The 20,349-nt window shown below is 45.2% G+C and overlaps 1 protein-coding gene across 1 annotated transcript in view; it reads right to left on the reverse strand.

The window, feature by feature from the left end:
- Window positions 1-8,047, reverse strand: part of MORN3 (MORN repeat containing 3) — a 45,988-nt gene extending 37,941 nt beyond the window's left edge. The window contains exon 1 of the mRNA XM_073585985.1: window positions 7,734-8,047. The gene's annotated coding sequence lies outside the window, so the exon portion shown is untranslated. The remainder of the gene's footprint in view (window positions 1-7,733) is intronic.
- Window positions 8,048-20,349: the final 12,302 nt, after the last annotated feature.

Raw genomic sequence — 20,349 nt, forward strand, 5'->3', positions numbered from 1 at the left:
GAGTGGGGATGGGAGATTTAATATGTGGGGAGAAATTTGGAGTGGGGATGGGCGGATTTAAGGACACAGAATGAGGAACAAAGGGGGAGATGCAGAGCATGTATGAGGAAACGTTACGAGGGAATGGTGGCATGGAAGAAAAAACAATATGGGATGGGTGCAGACACAGTAAGGTGAGTGGGGGATGGGTGCAGACAGTATAGGGAGCGAACGGGGGAATGTATGCGGACACAGTATGAGTAGCAATGGGAAAATGTATGTGGACACAGTATGGGGAGTGAGGAAGTATATGTGAGTAGGCAGTATAGAGAGTGAGGGGTAAATATGAGGAGACAGTATGGTGAACAGGGGGATATGAGAAGAGACAGTATGCGGAGGGAGGGGAATAGTGGGGGGAGAAAAGTAGGTGGGCACAGAATAGAGACTGAGTAGTGTGGGGGGTTGTAGCATGGGGGTGTGGTAATGGCCCGTATTGGGGGGTGGTCCACTGCTTACCATGCACAGATGACACAGAGACGAGACGGAGGTAGATTTTCGGGTACAGCAGGTCTGAATTTATTGGCCGTCCTCCTGACGACCGTAGCCATACACCGCAGCACCTTCACAGCTCTCCATATTCAGGCCCGGGTACCTGCACCTCTCTTCTTCGTAGTGACATTCCTCACGGCTCTTTCGCTGGGGCTGCCCTAGGCCTATCTACCACGAGCGCTTCACCAGTCCGAGGTCGTCATCAATTTGGTACCCCGGGGCCTCGTCTGTTCTGCGGTTCTTCAAGTTGGGGCCACCCCATGACTATCTCTTCCTATCAGTCCCCGGGTCGAGCTCTCTACCGTTGTCCGTTTTCCTTACTGATGCTTCTCCTCCTGAGCTCCTCCCGGGACTGGAACCGTCTGGAACCCTGTCCTATCCTATTTATCCCCCTCCTCGGGAATTTCCCTCCTGGGTTCCTCTCTCCCCGCCCCCCCATGACTAAGCGGTTTCTAAAGCCCTAAGCTGCTGTCAAGTCCTGAACTACGCCCCCCCTGCCATCTTGTGGTCAAACTTAAGTATAGCACTCCTATTCCATTTTCCCCAGCTGTTTCCCTTCTGCCAATATCCAACTACAGTGCACAAACCATCCCATCTCTCTACTGACACGTCCGTCCGTCAGGTCACCTTCCCTACACTCTCCCTTCCTCTGTCTATTGTCCTCGACAATCGTATTCCCTACCTTAGTCGTCCTGAAGCTTGTCCACTGTCTGTTGTTGGGCCAAACCCTCCATACGCAGGGGGCCAAACCAAACCGGGAGCACCATGCTCCGAGCAGCCTACTGCTACTCGCCGGCACACATGCCACGTGACAACTTCTTTCAAGTTGGGTTAGGTCCACCCGGACTACTCTACGGCGTGTACGTGTACCTCCCACTACTCTCCCCTTCTGTTACCCTCAACTGTCCGGAACGCCATGACCGAGGCCTTTCGCCTACCAGGTCATCGTTAGCTCCCGCCTATCCTTTTGGGTGTGTGTGGTGTCGGGGACCTGACTGAAGGACCACTGTCCGGTTCCATGTCTTCCGTCTTTTTGTCCCTCCAGTTAGAAAGTCATGGTCGACGTCTTTATCATACCCTTTACCCGGAACCTGTTACACACTCTTATACATACTACACATTAAATCAACTTTTGGTATCCTGTGTATATGGTTACCTTTGCTTTAATAATAATAAAGGTGACTCAACAGTAGTAACCCCTTTTTCTTTCTTTTTCTCTACTTTAACTCCTTCTTTAAACACAATATTCCAAACACAAAATGGAAGTACTCCCCCATCCTTTAACATTAGCACTCCCCCCGTATGCACGACATCCCAGTAGTTTGGGCCATTTCCTGACGGCCGATGTTGTGCCAATAGCAAGGAACTCCACAGCCGTGGAGCTCCCGGGATGCCCTGGGCCCCACATGTTTTTGCCCAGGGGTCATCTCCCTCCTGAGAGATGCTTCAAAAGGGGTAGAAGGGGCCGAAGGTAGTTCCACGGTGCTCATCTTGCGCCCTCTCTTTAGTTAGCAGCCAGAAGAGAGCTCCTGCGCGGCATCTTTGAGTGGCAGGGGCGTGCTTATCTCCGGCGATGTGATGGTTTCACTCCCTCCGGCCCCCAGCCCTCGCAGCAGGCGCGGCGCCGGGGATGTCGGCTGGTGTGAAGCGGAGCGGGGAAGCTGGGACCTGATAACGCGGATGGCAGTCGGCCCTGCATAGGCTGCAGAGCCCGGCGACCCGGCCACAGGCCCAGCATAGGCTGCAGGGCCAGGTGATCTGGCCGATGCTGCGATATGGAGTGGGGCCGGAGCGGCCGCGGACCTTAATGGGCAGGCCGCAGCTGGAACCGTGAGCAAGGCAGGGGCGGCCGTGGGTGCTTCCGGGTAGGCTACGGACGGCGCCGCGGGTGGACCATAGTCGGCCGCGGAGCAGGCCGCAGCCGGGGACGAAGTAGCGGCAGCCGCGGAACCTGGCAGTCCGGCCGCCACAACGTTCCGGAACGAGGTCAAAGTGATGGCAGGTCTCGATGGATAGACCGCCGCTGGAAGATGGAGCGCAGCAGGAGTGGCCATGGGTCGGTTCCGCGCCGGCGACGTGGCGCCGCCGAGCGGGGTGGCTCGGGAACGTTGGCCAAGGTGTCGGTCGGCCAGGCAGGGGCCGCAGAGTCATCTGGGGTCGCTGGAGAGCGGGAGGCCAAGCGGGGAGGCCGAGGGCCAGTTTCGGGGCCCTGGGACTGGTCTTGTGCATGGGACGTGGGGGCGGGACCTGCCTGCGGCGCCACCGGCTGTGCCGGAGGTACTCGCCTTTCCCGGTGCCGCAGCTTTCTGCAGGTTGTTCCTCCGCTCTCCCAGAAGTCGGTCCGGGGTGTAGCTGGCCTCCGCTGCTCCTCCGCAGCTCCCGTCGTCTGGCGCCCGCCGCTGCGCTTCATCCCGCCCTTCGGCAGGATCAGCCTGCAGGGATGATCTGCCACAGTTCCTCCAACGGCTGCTCCTGGTAGTCCATGTTAGCGCCAACCTCCTCCTGACCGGAAGTCACCAGTCCTGGGGAGGCACAAAGTCTCTTTTGGATTTTCTTTGGATGGGTCCAGCCACAGTCCCAATTTGTATTCCACTCGGGGACCATCTTGCAAAATTTTCCTTTTCCGGATCTGCTCGAGAAAAGCCAGCGATCCACCGTCCAGTTTTTGTTCCGCCCCTGGATCCTCTGACAGCCAATGATCCGGAACAAAGTCTCAAATTTGTAATCCACAAATAAAGCAACTCGAGTCCTTTTGGCTCTTCTGACGCAGGCTTGCCGCTGAAGTTGAAGTATTGGCGGCGATCCTGCCGACTACGCCAAATGTGGTAATGGCCCGGATTGGGGGGTGGTCCACTGCTTACAGTGCACAGACGACACCGAGACGAGACAGAGGCAAATTTTCAGGTACAACAGGTCCGAGTTTATTGGCCGTCCTCCTGACAACCGTAGCCATACACCGCAGCACCTTTACAGCTCTCCGTATTCAGGTCCGGGTACCTGCACCTCTCTTCTTTGTAGTGACGTTCCTTGCGGTTCTTTCGCTGGGGCTGCCCTAGGCCTATCTATCGCTAGCGCTTCACCAGTCCGAGGTCTTCAATTCGGTACCCCGGGGCCTTGTCTGTTCTTCGAGTCGGGGCCACCCCCCTGACTGTCTCTTCCTATCAGTCCCTGGGTCGAGCTCTCCACCGTTGTCCGTTCTCCTTACTGATGCTTCTCCTCCTGAGCTCCTCCCAGGACTGGAACCCAGTCCTGTCCTATTTATCCCCCTCCTCGGGAATTTCCCTCCTGGGTTCCTATCTCCCTGCCCCCCATGACTAAGTGGTTTCTAAAGCCCTAAGCTGCTGTCAAGTCCTGAACTACGCCCCCCCTGCCATTTTGTGGTCAAACTTAGTTATTGCACTCCTATTCCATTTTCCCCAGCTGTTTCCCTTCTGTCATTGCAAATATCTGACTACAGTGCACAAACCATCCTCTCTCCCTACTGACACGTCCGTCTGGTCACCTTCCCTACAGGGGAACAATGTAAGTGTACAGTCAGGAGGGGCAGTATACCAAGGAGGGGTAAGTGTGATGAGAGGGTACAGTATAGAGACTGGACCTTTATAGGGAGAACACAGTGTGAGAGGACAGTATGAAGAGGGGGCCAGTATAGAAAGGAGAGGTCAGTGTGAAGAGCATGTACCGTAAGAGGGCCAGCGTGGGGTCATATTTTGTGCAGACAATATAGTGAGGGGCAATTATTTATTCATGGGCTCAGTGTAGGACAGATATTTTTATTCAGGAGCATTATAATGACACTGCTATCTTTAAGGGCATCATGTGGAGATTTGCTGGAGAAGACTGGAGAAGAGGAAGTCGGCTGTCAGACGGCTGTGGATGAGAAAACTCATCATGGGGTATGGACAAGATTGACTCCAGGGATGACATCATCTATAAGGTACCTGGATGTAAATATTATTTGTGATGCTGACTAATTCTCATGTTTTTATTTATATTAGGAGCAGTAAATGGGTTGTCTAGGTCTGTGATGAATCTACAGTCATTCTACGTGAGTGCAGACTTCTGAATTCTCACAGTGCGCACTGCACGCTATTAGGATTCTCTTGTGCTGACGATTTACATGCATGCGGTCACGCACTCACTAGACATGTATGGCCTCACTCAATGAAAATGAACTGAGCAAGGTCAGACACGTCTAGTCGGAATGTAGCCAGAAGTATACAAATCACATGCTTGTGCTGACATGACTGTCAACTCTTGCCACTGGCAAGGGAGAATCCTAAAAGTGTGCAGTGCATTTGTTGTGAGAATTCAGAAGCAAGGAGCTTCTCTACCTGCGCCTCTCAGTTTTTCACTGAACATTGAGAGCAATAGAGCAGCTTGTCGGTACATGACTAAGGCTGGGGTCACACATGAGAGAATCTCGGATGAGTCTCTCACGTCAATACCCACCATTGCCGCCGGCACTCGGGAGCGGAGCCTGCGGCTGCATAGAAATACATGCAGCCACATGCTCCGCTCCTGAGTGCCGGCGGCAGTGCCGGGTATTGGCGCGCGAGACTCGTCAAAGTGTACAAATCGCATATGTATTTGGAGGGTGGGGGGCGCCAAACTGAATTCTTGCCCTGGCTGCCAGAAAACCTAGATACACCTCTGCATCAATTTCCCCCCCCCAACTATCACACCACTTGCCTCTGAACCAGTGCAAGAGGGAAGAGCGAGGCTTAGTGCCAGAATTGGCGCATCTTATGGATGCACATTTTCATGGGTGGCTGAGAGCTGATGTTTTTAGTCTAGGAGGCAGGCAATATCCATGGCCCCTTCCTAGGCTATTAAAATCAAGCCGCAGCTGTCTGCCTAGCTTTTGCTGGTTATCAAATATAGGGGGAACCTTTTGTAATTTTTTTTTTTTTTTTCGGGGGGGGGGGGGGGGTCCCTCATTTTAGTAACCAGGAAAGGCTAAGTATACAGCTGTGAGCTGATATTAATAGCCTGGGAAACGCCATGTACTCCCTTCCCAGGCAATAAACATCTACTCCCAGCCGTCGGCTTTCTCTCTTGTGGTTAATAAAATGCCTGGGGATCCTATGCCGTTTTTTTTTTTTTTTTTCTGAAAATAATGTATTATGTAAAATATATACATCTACTGTAAGCTACACAAGCACTGCACTAATTATAGATGTGACTGGCATCTTTATAGCTATCCTATCTACAGTATTTTATTTTGTGTCGGATTACGCTGTGATTTTACTGCACACGCTAGATTAATTGCTGCCTTTTCATAGGACATGGGGGATCCCAAGCCATTTTATCTCTTTTTGAAAGGGATTTAGTAAAAAAAAAGTACCATAGACTACACACACAAAGCACTGATTATATATATCATTCACATATTTATCCATTTCTCTAATCTCTATCTATAGAATCTTGAAGAATATTTTCTTGGAAAACTGAGATTTGCTGTGTGTAAAAGCTCATGTTAAAATCGCATTGCAATCGAATCACATATGCATGTAAAATCGGATGCTAGGTGTTAAAATCGTATTGTACACGCATGAAAATCTTAGGACATTTGCATGACACTGGTCAGAATTTTCTGAACCAAAGTCGGACTTTTTTTTTTTTTTTTTTTTTTTTTTCTCCACGGTGATGGGTATGAGCCCTTAGGGTGGGATGTGAGAAACTCGAAAGAGTCTCACGTCTTAATACCCGGCACTGCCGCCGGCACTCGGGAGTGGAGCATGTGGCTGCAAAGAAATACATACAGCCGCACGCTCCGCTCCCGAGTGCCACGTGTGATCCAGGCCTTCGACTTACATTAGATTTGGAGAATCTGCAGCAAAAAAAACGCACATGAGTCTTTAGTGCGTTTCTGAAGTGAAAATACATGTAATCCGCACCTACTGTAAGTATAGCAATATAGTTTGGTCATAACAAAATAAAGTGTTTTTTTTTTTGTTTTTTTTTTTTGTTTTTTTTTTTCTAGCTCAGTATTTGTAAGCTAAAACCAGGAAAGGGCGGAAAATACAGAAGTGGTGACATGTTTCTGAAATACTTTTCTGCTGATTGTTCCTCTCCTGGTTTTGACCTGAAGCCCCCATCTCACATAGCTAGATCGCTGTTGTGTCACCGATTTTGTGACGCAACAGCGATCTCTCCTGTGATCTCGCTACGTGTGACACATTGCGGTGATTGGGCCCCTGCTGCGATGTCGCTGATCGTGCTCGAATGTCCTGGGCCATTTTTTTGATCGCTGGTGTCCCGCTGGCCAGCATGCATCGCTGTGTTTGACAGGGACAACGACGAACGACCTCAATACTACAGGTCTGAGAGACAGGGTCCCAACGACCGTCGTATCATTGCTGCGTCACTGGTGAGATCTGACTGTTTGACATCGCACCAGCGATCCCTACTAGGTCGCATCATTGCCGGGATCGCTGGTGCGTCGCCAAGTGTGACGGTACCCTTACAAATACTGAGGTAAAATACTGAACGTGTGAACTGGCGTTTTTTTGCGCTGTTTTTTAGCGAAAAAAAAAAAGCATGCTTTTTTTTTTCCCCCCTATCTCTTACATGGGTGCGCATGCTTTTTTTGTAGTGTGCGCTCGGGCACACAAAATGCATTTTTTTTGTGCGTCCGACTTGCCCCAAAAAAACTCATGTGTACGCAATGTGTGGTTTTTTTTTTTTTTTTTTTTTTTTTTTTTTTTTTTTTCTTTAACAGCAAAACACCCATTATAGTCTATGGGTGCGCATTGTAATGCGCAAAAAACGCACCAAAACCCGCACACAAACGCATGATGCATTTGTGTGCGCAAAAAACGCACCGCAAAAAAAGCAAGTGTGAAAGTAGCTTTACAAAGGAACTTGTTGGGGGACTGCAAAGAATAAAGAACTTGTGGAAAGACATTTAATGAAAATATCTAAATGCTATTACATTATTACAAAAATAGTATTATGAATTGGCTCATAAAACCATTACCACCATACTTCCTGCTACTGCATTGCTGTGATTGTTGCCTCTACTTTTTAGACTTTAGAACTTTTCTTATTATTTGCTATTATTTAGCATGTACCCCCAGATCAGATGTATGAGAAGATCCTTACAGATAAATGACCTTATCACTAATATAATATGAATACACACCATAAATAAATATTTCTTGAGTAAATCAGTAGTATAGAGACATCAGAAATATACAAACCTTGTTTGTGAAGATGACGAGTTTTAATTTAGGAGACCCCAATATGATGTTTCTGGCAAGGAAGTAGCAGCAACAAGATTATCTAGAATGCAAAGAGCAGCTACACACAACACAACAGCATTGGTGGCCATGACGACAGAACACTGACGGCCCGTACCTCAAGCCTCTGTCACGCCTCAGGGACTGCTCGGTGCCTCTATATGGAGTTTACCGTATTCCCTGGGAATGTTTCAACTGGGTAAACGTTTGATTAATAAGAAGTGACCATGAAGTTTGTAAAGTGAATACATAAAAAATCCAACTCCAGAGTTGATGAGTCTTTGCCATATTCTTATTAGATAAGTCTACGTTCCCACAATCAGCTTTTAGTGGGTTTTTAATGTTGCAGAATATCTGCATAATTTCTGCACCTATTATTTAAATTTGGTTGCTCTTTTTTTTTTTTCAACTTGTTTTTCTAATATAACTCAGGAGAAATTGCACAACAAACTGTGAGGTCTACTTTTTCCTATTAGCCCTGATAAAAATTTACAATTTGGGGTTAAAACAACATTTTAGTGGTTAAAATGTAATTATTCTTTCTTCACCGCCCAATGGTATAAAATTCTGTGGAGCACATATGGTGTCAATATGATCATTGCACCCCAAGATGCATTCTTTGGGGCAGGGGCGTACATAGAAATCATGGGGCCCCATAGCAAAAGTCTGAATGCCCCCCCCCCAAAAAAAAAACAAAAACAAAAAAAACAGGTGCTCTTAACTCCAGGCATGCATGTTATAGGTCAAACAATTAATTTTATAGGCTGTGTGGGGCTCATGCAGTATATAGCTGTGTGGGGCTCATTCAGTATATAGGGAGGCTGTGTGGGGCTCATGCAGTATATAGGGAGGCTGTGTGGGGCTCATGCTGCATATGGAGGAGGCTGTTGGGGGGGGGGGGGTCATACGATATACAGAAGGGGCTGTGGTCGGGTTCAAACAATATATATAGGGGAATGTCGGCATACTTAATTCTGCTCAATATACAATTCTGATACAATTAATAATAAAATTATCAATAATATAACTATAAAATATCGATATTAATTTTGGACTATTGGTTCGGCCCTCCACAACAGTCACGGACAGTCTTTCATGTGGCCCCTCGGGAAAATGAATTGCCCACCCCTGCTCTACATGGTATATGGGAATCTATACCAATGAGCAGATAGCTATACAGTTATACAAGGCTCTATATCCTTATAGATGAATATATCCTCCTGTGCTACACCGTAACCCATATACAGTGCTGTATACAGTATTACATGGCTCTGTAGACTCCATACAGTACAGTATTGCATGGCTCTGTAGACCCCCATACAGTGCTGTATACAGCATTACATGGCTCTGTAGACCCCCATACAGTGCTGTATACAGCATTACATGGCTCTGTAGACCCCCATACAGTGTAGTATACAGTATTACATGGCTCTGTAGACCCCCATACAGTGCTGTATACAGTATTACATGGCTCTGTAGACCCCCGATACAGTTGCACTGACATAAAGTTCTCTCAGATCAGCCTCATAGAAGAGAATGGGCTGTGGCAGCTGCAGCACCTCGGACGTCTCGTCGTCCCCCTCCGACATCAGCAGATTCCCCCCCCCCCCGTGTGTTCCATATGGGAAGAGCTCCTGCTAAGAGATGGCAGCGGTGATCATCAGCAGGCAGTGCCAGTGCAGCAGCAGAGGGAGCAGCCGGGTCCTCATGGTGATCGGTGGCAGCGGAGGGACAGTACGCAGCAGCGCGCCCCACTACTGACTGCAGGAATTCTGACCCAGGACCTTCCACATCCGACCCCAAGCGGCTGTGAGGGAGGAGGCTGCAGGGCGGGAAGAGGGGAGTTGGTGAGGGTCCAGAGGACAGCTGACTCCTGCCCACCCTCCATGGCTGCAAGAGAGGGGGTGGGGAGCGCTCCCAGGATGATGGAGGCTACAGTCAATCATTGATGGCAAGACAGGGGGTATACAGCCGCGCTGTATACGGCGGTATACGGCGCTTACATTTTATTAAAGGAGATAGTACTACCACAGTACTGTGTCAGCACAGCTACGAAACCGCAGCGGCCGTCGCGGGCCCCTCACCTGTTCGGGCCCCATAACAGCTGCGTGGTCTGCTACTATTGACGGTACGCCACTGCTTTGGGGGGGGTGTAGTTTGCAAAATAAGGTAACTTATGGGGGGTTTCTGCTGTTCTGGCACCTCAGGGGCTCTGACAATGTGACACGGCACCCTCAAACCATTCCAGCAAAATCTGAACTCCAATATGCTGCTTCTCTTCTGAGCTTTTCACTGTGCCTCCAAAAGCAGTTTTTGACCTCATATGGGGTATTGGCGTACTCGGGAGGAATTGCAAAACAAATTTTATGTCCATTATCTCCTATTATCCCTTTTGAAAATTAAAAACTTGGGGCCAAAGCAACATTTTAGTGGAAAAATTAGTCATTTTCCATTTACTCAGGCTAATATTATACAATTCTTTGAATCTATTCCAGCCAAAATTGAGCTCTAGAATTCAGTTGGTGCTACTTCCCTTTCGAGCCCTGCCGTGGACCCAAACTGTTTTCCACCACATATGGGGCATCGGTGAACTTAGGAAAAATTGCACAACAAATTCTATGGTCGATATTGCTCCTGTTACCCTTGTGAAGATAAATTTGGGGAAAAAGCAACATTTTTGCAGGAAAAAAATTAGTTTTTCATTTCATGGCTCAACATTATAATATTCTGTGAAGCACTTGTGGGTTCAAGATGCTCACCGCACATCTAGATAAGTTCCTTAAGGGATGTAGTTTCCAAAATGGGGTCACTTGTGGGGGGTTTCCACCGTTTAGGCACATCGGGGGCTCTGCAAACACGACATGATGTCCGCTATCTATTCCAACCAATTTTGCGCTATAAAAGTTAAGCAGTTCCCCTTCTGAGCTGTGCCGTGCGCCCAAACAGTAGTTTCCCCCCACATATAGGTTATCGGTGCACTCAGAAGAAATTGAACTACAAATTATATAGTCCATATTCTCCTGTTACCCTTGTGAAAATGAGAAGTTTTTGGTCTAAATCAACATTTTTTTTTATGGAAAAATTAACATTCATTTTTTCTTTCCACATTACTTTAATCCATGTGAAGCACCTGAAGGGTTAATAAATTTTTTGAATGTGATTTTGAGCACTTTGAGGGGTGAAATTTTTAAAATGGTGCCGCTTTTGGGTGTTTTCTGTCATATAAGCTACCCAAATTCACTTCAGATGTGATGTGGTCCCTGCAAAAATTGGTTTTGTAAATTTTGTTGGAAAATTGAGAAATTGCTGATCCACTTTTAACCCTTCTAACTTCCAAACAATCAAAAATCATGTTTAAAAAATGATGCAGATGTAAAGTACACATATAACTACCGTATCTGGTTTAAGAGTATAAAAATTAAAAAAAAGAAAAGAGAAGCCAGCGTTGCCAAGGTCTGAACGCATAACATAAAGTGCATTTGCACATAACATCTAACTGTATTCAAAATGAGATATTTAGCAAAAAAATTGATCAATTCAATTGAGCCACCCCGCCGCGCCAAGGCAATCTCATGTGGGGGGGTCCTACTTTACGTTTTAATAAACAATGTGCCATTACGGCCTCCTAGATACATTAAAAGAAAGACCACTTTAAATGCAATCCGTACCTGAGCATTTCTGGATCGCTCCCATGATGCCAGAAAAGGCAAGTGCGGATGAAGGCCAACCAGGTCTGAATGCAGACGTGTCAGGTTTAGCCTCCACACATTGCCTGACCAGCAAGCATAGATGAAGGGCAATGCAGGTTCAGATACAGGTGCACAATTAAATAAAGCTTGGGGCAGGGTGGGGCTGCTGTGTATGTGTATCTCATTTTGAATACAGTTAGATGTTATGTGCATATGCACTTTATGTTATGCGTTCTGACCTTGGCAACGCTGGCTTCTCTTCTCTTTTTTTATAAAAATTAAAAGTTTGAAAATTGAGAAATTGTCAACATTTTCTCCAAAATTCCAATACTTACACACAGACAAATGCAAAAAAATATCGGCGTCAATTTACCACTAATGTAAAGTACAATATGTCATAAAAACCTTCTCATAACCACTAGGATATGTTGAAGCATTCCAGAGTTAGAATCTCATGAAGTGACACTAGTCAGAATTGTAAAATTTGACCTAGTCAAAAAGGTGAAAATAGGCTGAGTGGTGAAGTGGTTAAGATTTATTGCATTTCTTTGAACTGCTAAAGATACAACTGGAGAATCATCCTTTAACCCCTTCACCCCCAAGGGTGGTTTGCACGTTCATGACCGGGCCAATTTTTACAATTCTGACCACTGTACCTTTATGAGGTCATAACTCTGGAACGCTTCCATGGATCCCGGTGATTCTGACATTGTTTTCTCGTGACATATTGTACTTCATGTTAGTGGTAAAATTTCATTCAAATAACTTGCGTTTATTTGTGAGAAAAATGGAAATTTGGCAAAAATTTTGACAGTTTCGCAATTTTCCAACTTTGAATTTTTATGCCCTTAAATCACAGAGATACGGCACACAAAAAACTTGATAACTAACATTTCCCACATGTTTACTTTCCATCAGCACAATTTTGGAACCAAAATTTTTTTTTGTTTGGAAGTTATAAGGGTTAAAAGTTGACCAGCGATTTCTCATTTTTACAACACCATTTTATTTTTAGGACTACATCACATTTGAAGCCACTTTGAGGGGTCTATATGATAGAAAATACCCAAAAGTGACACCATTCTAAAAACTGCACCCCTTAAGGTGCTCAAAACCACATTCAAGAAGTTTATTAACCCTTTAGGTGCATCACAGGAATTTTTTTTTTAATATTTAAAAAAAAAAAATGAACATCTAACTTTTTTTCACAAAAAAAATACTTCAGGTTCAAATTTTTTTTTATTTTACCAAGGGTAACAGGAGAAATTGGACTGCAAAAGTTATTGTGCAATTTGTCCTGAGTACGCTGATACCTTATATGTGGGGGGAACGACTGTTTCGTCGCATGGCAGAGCTCAGAATGGAAGGAGCGACGTTTGACTTTTTCAATGCAAAATTGGCTGGAATTCAGATCGGACGCCATGTCACATTTGGAGAGTCCCTGATGTACCTAAACAGTGGAAACCCCCTACAAGTGACCCCATTTTGGAAACTAGACCCCCCCAAGGAACTTATCTATATATGTGGTGAGAACTTTGAACCCCCCCCCCCCCAGTGCGTCACAGAAGTTTATAACGTACAGCGGTACAATTAAAACATATTTTTTCCACAAAAATGATCTTTTCACCCCAATTTTTATTTTCCCAAGGGTAACAGGACCCTAAAAGTTATTGTGCAATTTGTCCTGAGTACGCTGATACCCCACATGTAGGGATAAACCACTATTTGGGCGCATGGCAGAGCTCGGAAGGGAAGCAGCGCCATTTGACATTTTTGGCTGAAATTGAGATCGGACATCATGTCGCGATTGGAAAACCCCTGATGTACCAAAACAGTGGAAACCCCCCCACAAATGACACCATTTTGTAAACTAGACCCCCCCCCCCCCCCTAAGGAACTTATCTAGATGTGTGGTGAGCACTTTGAACCCCCCCCCCCCCGCCCCCAGTGCTTCACAGAAGTTTATAATGCCCGGGCGTGAAAATAAAAAATTCGTATTTTTTCCACAAACATGATCTTTTAGTCACCATTTTTTTTTTTTTTTATTTTCCCAAGGGTACCAGGAGAAATTGGACCCCAAAAGTTGTTGTCCAATTTGTCCTGAGTATGCTGATACCCCATATGTGGGAGAAAACTACTGTATGGGCACACGTCGGGGCTCGGAAGGGAAGTAGTGACGTTTTGGAATGCAGACTTTGATGGAATGGACTGCGGGTGTCATGTTGCCTTTGGAGAGCCCCTGATGTACCTAAACTATTGAAACTCCCCACAAGTGACCCCATTTTGGACACTAGACCCCCCCACGGAAATTATCTAGATGTGTGGTGAGCACTTTGAACCCCCAAGTGCTTCACAGAAGTTTATAACGCCCGGGCGTGAAAATAAAAAAATCATTTTTTTCCACAAAAATGATATTTTTGCCCCCAATTTTTTATTTTCCTAAGGGTAACAGGAGAAACTGGACCCCAAAAATTGTTTTGCAATTTGACCTGAGTAGGCGGATACCCTACATGTGGGGGTAAAACACTGTTTGGGTGCATGGCAGAGCTTGGAAGGGAAGGAGCACCATTTGACTTTTTCAACGCAGAATTGGCTGGAATTGAGATCAGACGCCATGTTTCATTTGGAGAGCCCCTGATGTGCCCAAACAGTGGAAACCCCCAATTCTAACTCCAACCCGAACCCCAACATACCCCTAACCCTAATGGAAAAATGGACATAAATACATTTTTTTTTTTTTTTTTTTAATTTTATTATTTTTCCCTAACTAAGGGGGTGATAACAGGGGGTTTGATTTTACTATTTATGGCGGTTTTTATATTTGGCAGCTGTCGCACGCTAAAAGACGCTTTTTATTGTAAAAATAGTTTTTGCATCTCCACATATTGAGAGCTATAATTTTTCCGTATTTTGACCCACCGAGTCATGTGAGGTCTTATTTTTTGCGGGACGAGTTGACGTTTTTATTGGTACCATTTTCGGGCACGTGACATTTTTTGATCGCTTTTTATTCCAAATTTTTTGGGACGCAGAATGAACAAAAACCAGCGTTTCATGAATTTCTTTTGGGGGGGTGCGTTTACGCCGTTTCGCGTGCGATAAAATTGATAAAGCAGTTTTATTCTTCGGGTCAGTACGGTTACAGCGATACCTCATTTAGGTCGTTTTTTTATGTTTTGTCGGTTTTATGCAATGAAAACTATTTTATCTAAAAAATAATCATTTTTGCATCGCTTTATTCTGCGAGCTATAACTTTTTAATTTTTTCACTGATGATGCTGTGTGGTGGCTCGTTTTTTGCGGGACAAGATGACGTTTTCAGCGGTACCATGCATATTTATATGCGTCTTTTTGATTGCGCGTTATTACACTTTTTGTTTGGCGGTATGATAATAAATCATTATATTTTGCGTCGTTTTTTATTTAAGGGGTTCGCTAAAGGGGTGAACTAATGGGACAGTTTTATAGGGCGGGTCGTTACGGACGCGGCGATACCTAATATGTGTACTTTTTATTATTTTATTTTTTTCCAAAAAATGGATTTATCTGGGGGGAAAATATATATATATATATATATATATATATATATATTATAAAAAAAAAATATATATATAGTCCCAGGTGGGACATCACTGTCCTGTGACAGATCAGCGATCTGTCACAGGCAGTGCAGAAGGCTTCCTCATGCCTGTGCTTTGCAGGCACTGAGGAAGCCAGCTTCCTGCAGGCCCCCGAAGGCCCCCGTCGCCATCTTGGATTCGGGGGCCTGCAGGAAACGAGCCCCCCGTAGCAGCGCTGCCCATTGCACTGCCGTGGGGGGCTCAGGGAAGCACTGAGGGAGCCCCCTCCCTGCCGATGCTTCCCTTTAACCCCCGGTACTTCGCAATCATGTTTGATCGCGGTGTGCAAGGGGTTAACGTGTCGGGGGCGGTCCATGACCGCCCCTGACACATTGTGCCGGGTGTCAGCTGTGATCGCGGTAGACGTACTATCCCGTCCATGGGCATAGGGGCCCTGGTCCCATGGACGGGATAGTACGTCGGATGTCAGGAAGGGGTTAAAGTATGTACAATCTATAATGGAAATAACTTGTTCTCTCTGCTATCAGAAGAAGATTATTTCCATACACAACACAATCCAATATACCAATAATACCACATGCAAGATTCAAATACCACTATCCCATGACCAGAGCACATATTATCACTACATAGTGACTGAATAATACCACATACAAGGGACAAATACTGTCAGACCGCAAATTATACTTTATAACCGAAAAATACTACCATACGGATCATTATAAAAAACCACAATACTAACAATAATATTATCTACTGTGACAGTCATAGATGGAAGCTCTGTAGCTAGTATATAATGTAAGTATACATAGTGTAATTAATGACCAGTGACGTTATACACAGGAGCTCTGTATATAATAACATGTATAGTGTAAGTGTACTGGTAATACAGAAATCACTAGTGAAATTATACACAGGAGCTCTGTATATAATAACATGTATAGTGTAAGTGTACTGGTAATACAGAAATCACTAGTGAAATTATACACAGGAGCTCTGTTGATAGTATTTAGCGTAAGTGTACATGTAAATCCAGCAACTTACCATTGACTTCTCCAATTGATGTAATTAATAAAATCTTTGCTCTTCTCCTATATCAGGTGCAGGCTATGACCTTTTCCAGCCATGACTTGTCTCTGTAGAATCAAACACACATACATACATCTATTGCTGATTGCTTTTAGGGTACCTTCCCACACTGTTCTCCCTCTTGTTCCTCCATTTAGTATAATGTCCCCCTCTTTTTTTCCACCATTGTCACATTCTTTAGTCTCTAGTTACTATAATATCCCCATCTTTGGTCCCATTTACTATGTCATCCTCTAAGGCCCCCCATGTAGTATAATGTCCCCCTCTTTGGCTCACTTTTAGTATAATATCTGATTGTATATGACGTCATTGCAGTGTTCCAGAAGTGAATTAATCGCCCTATGGCTAATGGCATGTGTAGGTAATGTGCGTCAGGGAGACAAAGATTATCTGCTCTGCAGTACTTTTCTGTGTGAGGATGCAAATTTAGCTGAAATTAGCAGTGACATCAGCAGGGTCCCCATTGTAGGTACGTGTGCCGACTGGGGGGATGGTCCCTTTTCGCCGCGAACAGACTGGAGACAGAAACCGATGCACGTTCAACAGGTCCTCTTTATTGGCCATCCTCCCGACGACCACAGCAGCACGACAGCTTCCGTACACACAGGCCCAGGTACCTTTCACCTTCTACTCTTTCCTAAATTGACGTTCCTCGCGGTTCTATTGCTGTGGCTGCCCTAGGCCTACCACCACAGCGCTTCATCTGTCCGTCTGGTACCCCCCCCCCCCGGGCTTCCTCTGTCCTGCATCTCTCCTGTCAGGGCCACCCCCTGACTGTTTCTCCTTACAGTCCCTCCCGGAGTTCTTCCCCCTCTGTCTCCTCCTCCTGGACTGGCTTCCTTCTGGAACTCTCTCTCCCTTTTTAGTCCCCGTAACTCCGCCCACCATGACTATGCGGTTTCCTAGCCTTAAGCTGCTGTTAAGCCCTTTTCTCGCTTCTCTCTGCCTCCATCTTGTGGCCAAACCTTAGTACTGCACTGTCTCCTTTTCCTGCTGTTCTTGGTCTCCCCCTAGCGGTCAAAACCCAGTACTTCACCATCTGTCACTATTTCTAGCTGTCTCCCCACATGTATATGCCAGTTCACGTCAAGTATATTTACTACACATCTTACATTCGCCTTCCTGCTGCAGACAGGTCCATAGGTCAGTCCACTTCCCTACACCTGCATCGCGGCCTTAGTGTGACCGTGGTCTTTATGCCCCAACTCGGGGTCCTACTTGTGATCGTGGGTGACTGGAGGATTCAACGGTCCCCTGATGGGCCAGTCCAAGCCTGTTTGTTTAAAAAAAAAATTGCAGCATCCACTTGTCTCTATTCAAGTGTAAAAGAAAAATCAAAACGGATACATTGCGATTTATTAACATAGGAAACGGTTTTTGATCTCACAGGTATTAAAAACAGTTGATATATAAAATTGGATTTTACACTGATCAAAAAATTATCCTTTTTTGTTTTCCTTGGATAAAAATCGGACCTTTTTTTTATACACTTGTGTGGACTTGGCCTAAGCCTCATTCCCACTTGCGATGAAATTAGACGAATGCAATCCAATTAAAAACTCAGATTGCATTCGGAACTATGTTATTCTATCATTGTGTTTATTTGCGTTTTTTTTTCCATGTCTGATCAGACTGGAAATAACTTGCAGCATGCTGCCGATTGTAATTGGAAATTGGATCTCATCCCACAATAGAAGTCAATGGGTGTGAGAGGGGGGGGGGGAGAATCACACAGCACTCTGACTATGCGAGTGCTGTCCGGGTTTTTTTTTTTTTTTTTTTATGCACCGGTGTCCTTTGAGAAGCCGGCAATTTATGTGCCAAATCCAGTAAAATCAGTGACAGGTTAGAATAGAATACATATATACAGTATATATGTCAGTGACACACATGTACATAGATAAATAGATTGAAGAAAAGCCGGCAATTCATCTGACATGTACTGTAAAATCACAGCATTAGCCGCAGAAATGCTGCTAATCCATCTGTCCCTTGACGGGTCTAGCTCTGCTACATCTAGATGGAAGGTTGCATGATGCGACCATACAGCCTGTCATCCAGCAGAGAGTGTCTCCCTGTTAACTATTCCCTGTCTGAGCGCACCGCAAGCGTGAGAAAGTTCTCTTGCTCGCAGTGCAGTCAGATAGGTCCTGCGAGTTCACAGCCAGTGAACTCGCTTCACCTTTTTGTCGCCAGCGCCGTGGGAAATTAGGCCTTGGGGTTGGTCAGTATGGGATCTGATTTGTTTTATTTTTTTGCACACCCAAAAACTTGAATAGTTGAGTTTCATCCAAAATATGGAAGCGAGTACTGCATGCTGTAATTATTTTCACTCGGACATTCAATCCATTTGAAAAAAACAAAACAAAAAAAACGCTCATCTGAGCAGGTTTATTGAATAACATCGGTTTGAAAGCTGTAGGTTTATTCCACTGGCAGCACTTGGGCAGAATAATAATAATCTTTATATAGCGCCAACATTCCGCAGCGCTTTACAGTTTAACAGTTTCAAAACACAAGTCATAAGTAACAACGTTAACAATACAATAATTAAAGCAGAATAAGACGAAAATACGATAATGTGAACGTAGCCATATACATACAGATGGGCTTCTGAAAACGCTATACATACTGTATCCAACAGGAAAGATCAATGCATAATTCATGCCATGCTGTACAAATCCACAGGATAACCATTCTGTTAAAAAGCAGAGGATTTTTATTTCACTCATTTGCATTGTAAAACATGAAAACATTGAAAATCCTGATCAGGACATAACCATATGTTATAATGCAACCTTCAACACGATTCATTATTCAACAATACTACTATTGAAGAGTAAATATACATGAAACAAAACTTTTTAGACCTTTCATAGAATGACCCCATCATTGCCTTTGCACCTGTTTTGGTTAGTTGTATATTGCACTTTTTTTTTTTTTTTTTTTTGACTCAATTCATTATTATATTTATTCTTTTGAAAAGGGTTGATCACTACTCGGACAACCCCTTCCCAATCGTGATGTTTTCCCCTTGTAATAATAACACTCATACCCACCTCTGGTGTTGGCGCTAGCTCTCCCATAGATCATTTCACATTGGCCACAGGGATCGTGTGACATAATAATCTATGGCTACATCACTCTCCCCACATTTACAAAAATCTCATACATCTGGAGGGAATGAGAGCTGTGTCTCTTTCTCTTAGCCGTATTTCTTGCATGTGTGATCCCGGCCAGAGTCTCTCATGTTAATACCGGACACTGCCGCCGGCACTCGGGAGTGGAGCCTGCGGCTGCATGTATTGCTATGCGGCCGCACGCTCCAATCCGACTGCCGGCAGCAGTGCCGGGTATTAACATGCAAGACTCGGCTGTGTTTCTCGCATGTGTGATCTCGGCCTTACTTGGATATATGTGATTCATCGCACTAGTGGAAAACCCCTTTCCGACATCAGGCATAATAGTATGCCAATGTTGGACTCCCTCCCTTTGATGTTGGCTCCGGCGGTGAGCCCACATCTTTCCAGGGACATGTCAGCTGTTTTGAACGGCTGACATGTACCCAGAACAACCGTGGGTGGAAAGGCGATCCACCCGTGGCTATTAACCAGTAAAATGCCGCTGTCAAATGCTGACAGCGGCATTTAACATGCGCTTCCAGCAATCATGCCGGAAATCTGTCTACTGGTGACCATGTCATGTGATCGCATGTCACCGGTGGGTTGGCATCAGAACCAGAAGTCTCCTGGAGACCTCTATAGTTGTCAGTGCTGGATTTCTATGAGCGCCGCCTGGTGGTCGGCGCTCATAGCAAGTCAGTAAATCTACTACATACAGGCAAGATCTGATCATCGCCTGTATATAGCAAAGACAATCGGGTTATGCCAGCTTCTAGTCTACCATGAAATGTTTTTAAAAATATTAAAAAATAAAATATAAAAGTTCAAATCACCCCCCCCTTTCGCCCCATTCAGAATAAAACAACTAAGAAAAAAAAAATCACACATACACATTTGGTATCGCCGTGTTCAGAATCGCCCAATCAATAAAAAAGGATTAACCTGATTGCTAAACGGCGTAGTGAGAAAAAAAAGTGAAATGCCAGAATGTCTTTTTTTAGTCGTCACCACATTGCATTCAAATGCAATAATGGGCGATCAAAAGATCGTAGCTGCACCAAAATGGTATTATTAAAAATGTCAGCTCTGCATTCAA

This window comes from Dendrobates tinctorius, unplaced genomic scaffold, assembly GCF_039654945.1.
Source record: "Dendrobates tinctorius isolate UK_male_01 unplaced genomic scaffold, ASM3965494v1 ptg000090l, whole genome shotgun sequence".
NCBI classification, from domain to species: domain Eukaryota; kingdom Metazoa; phylum Chordata; class Amphibia; order Anura; family Dendrobatidae; genus Dendrobates; species Dendrobates tinctorius.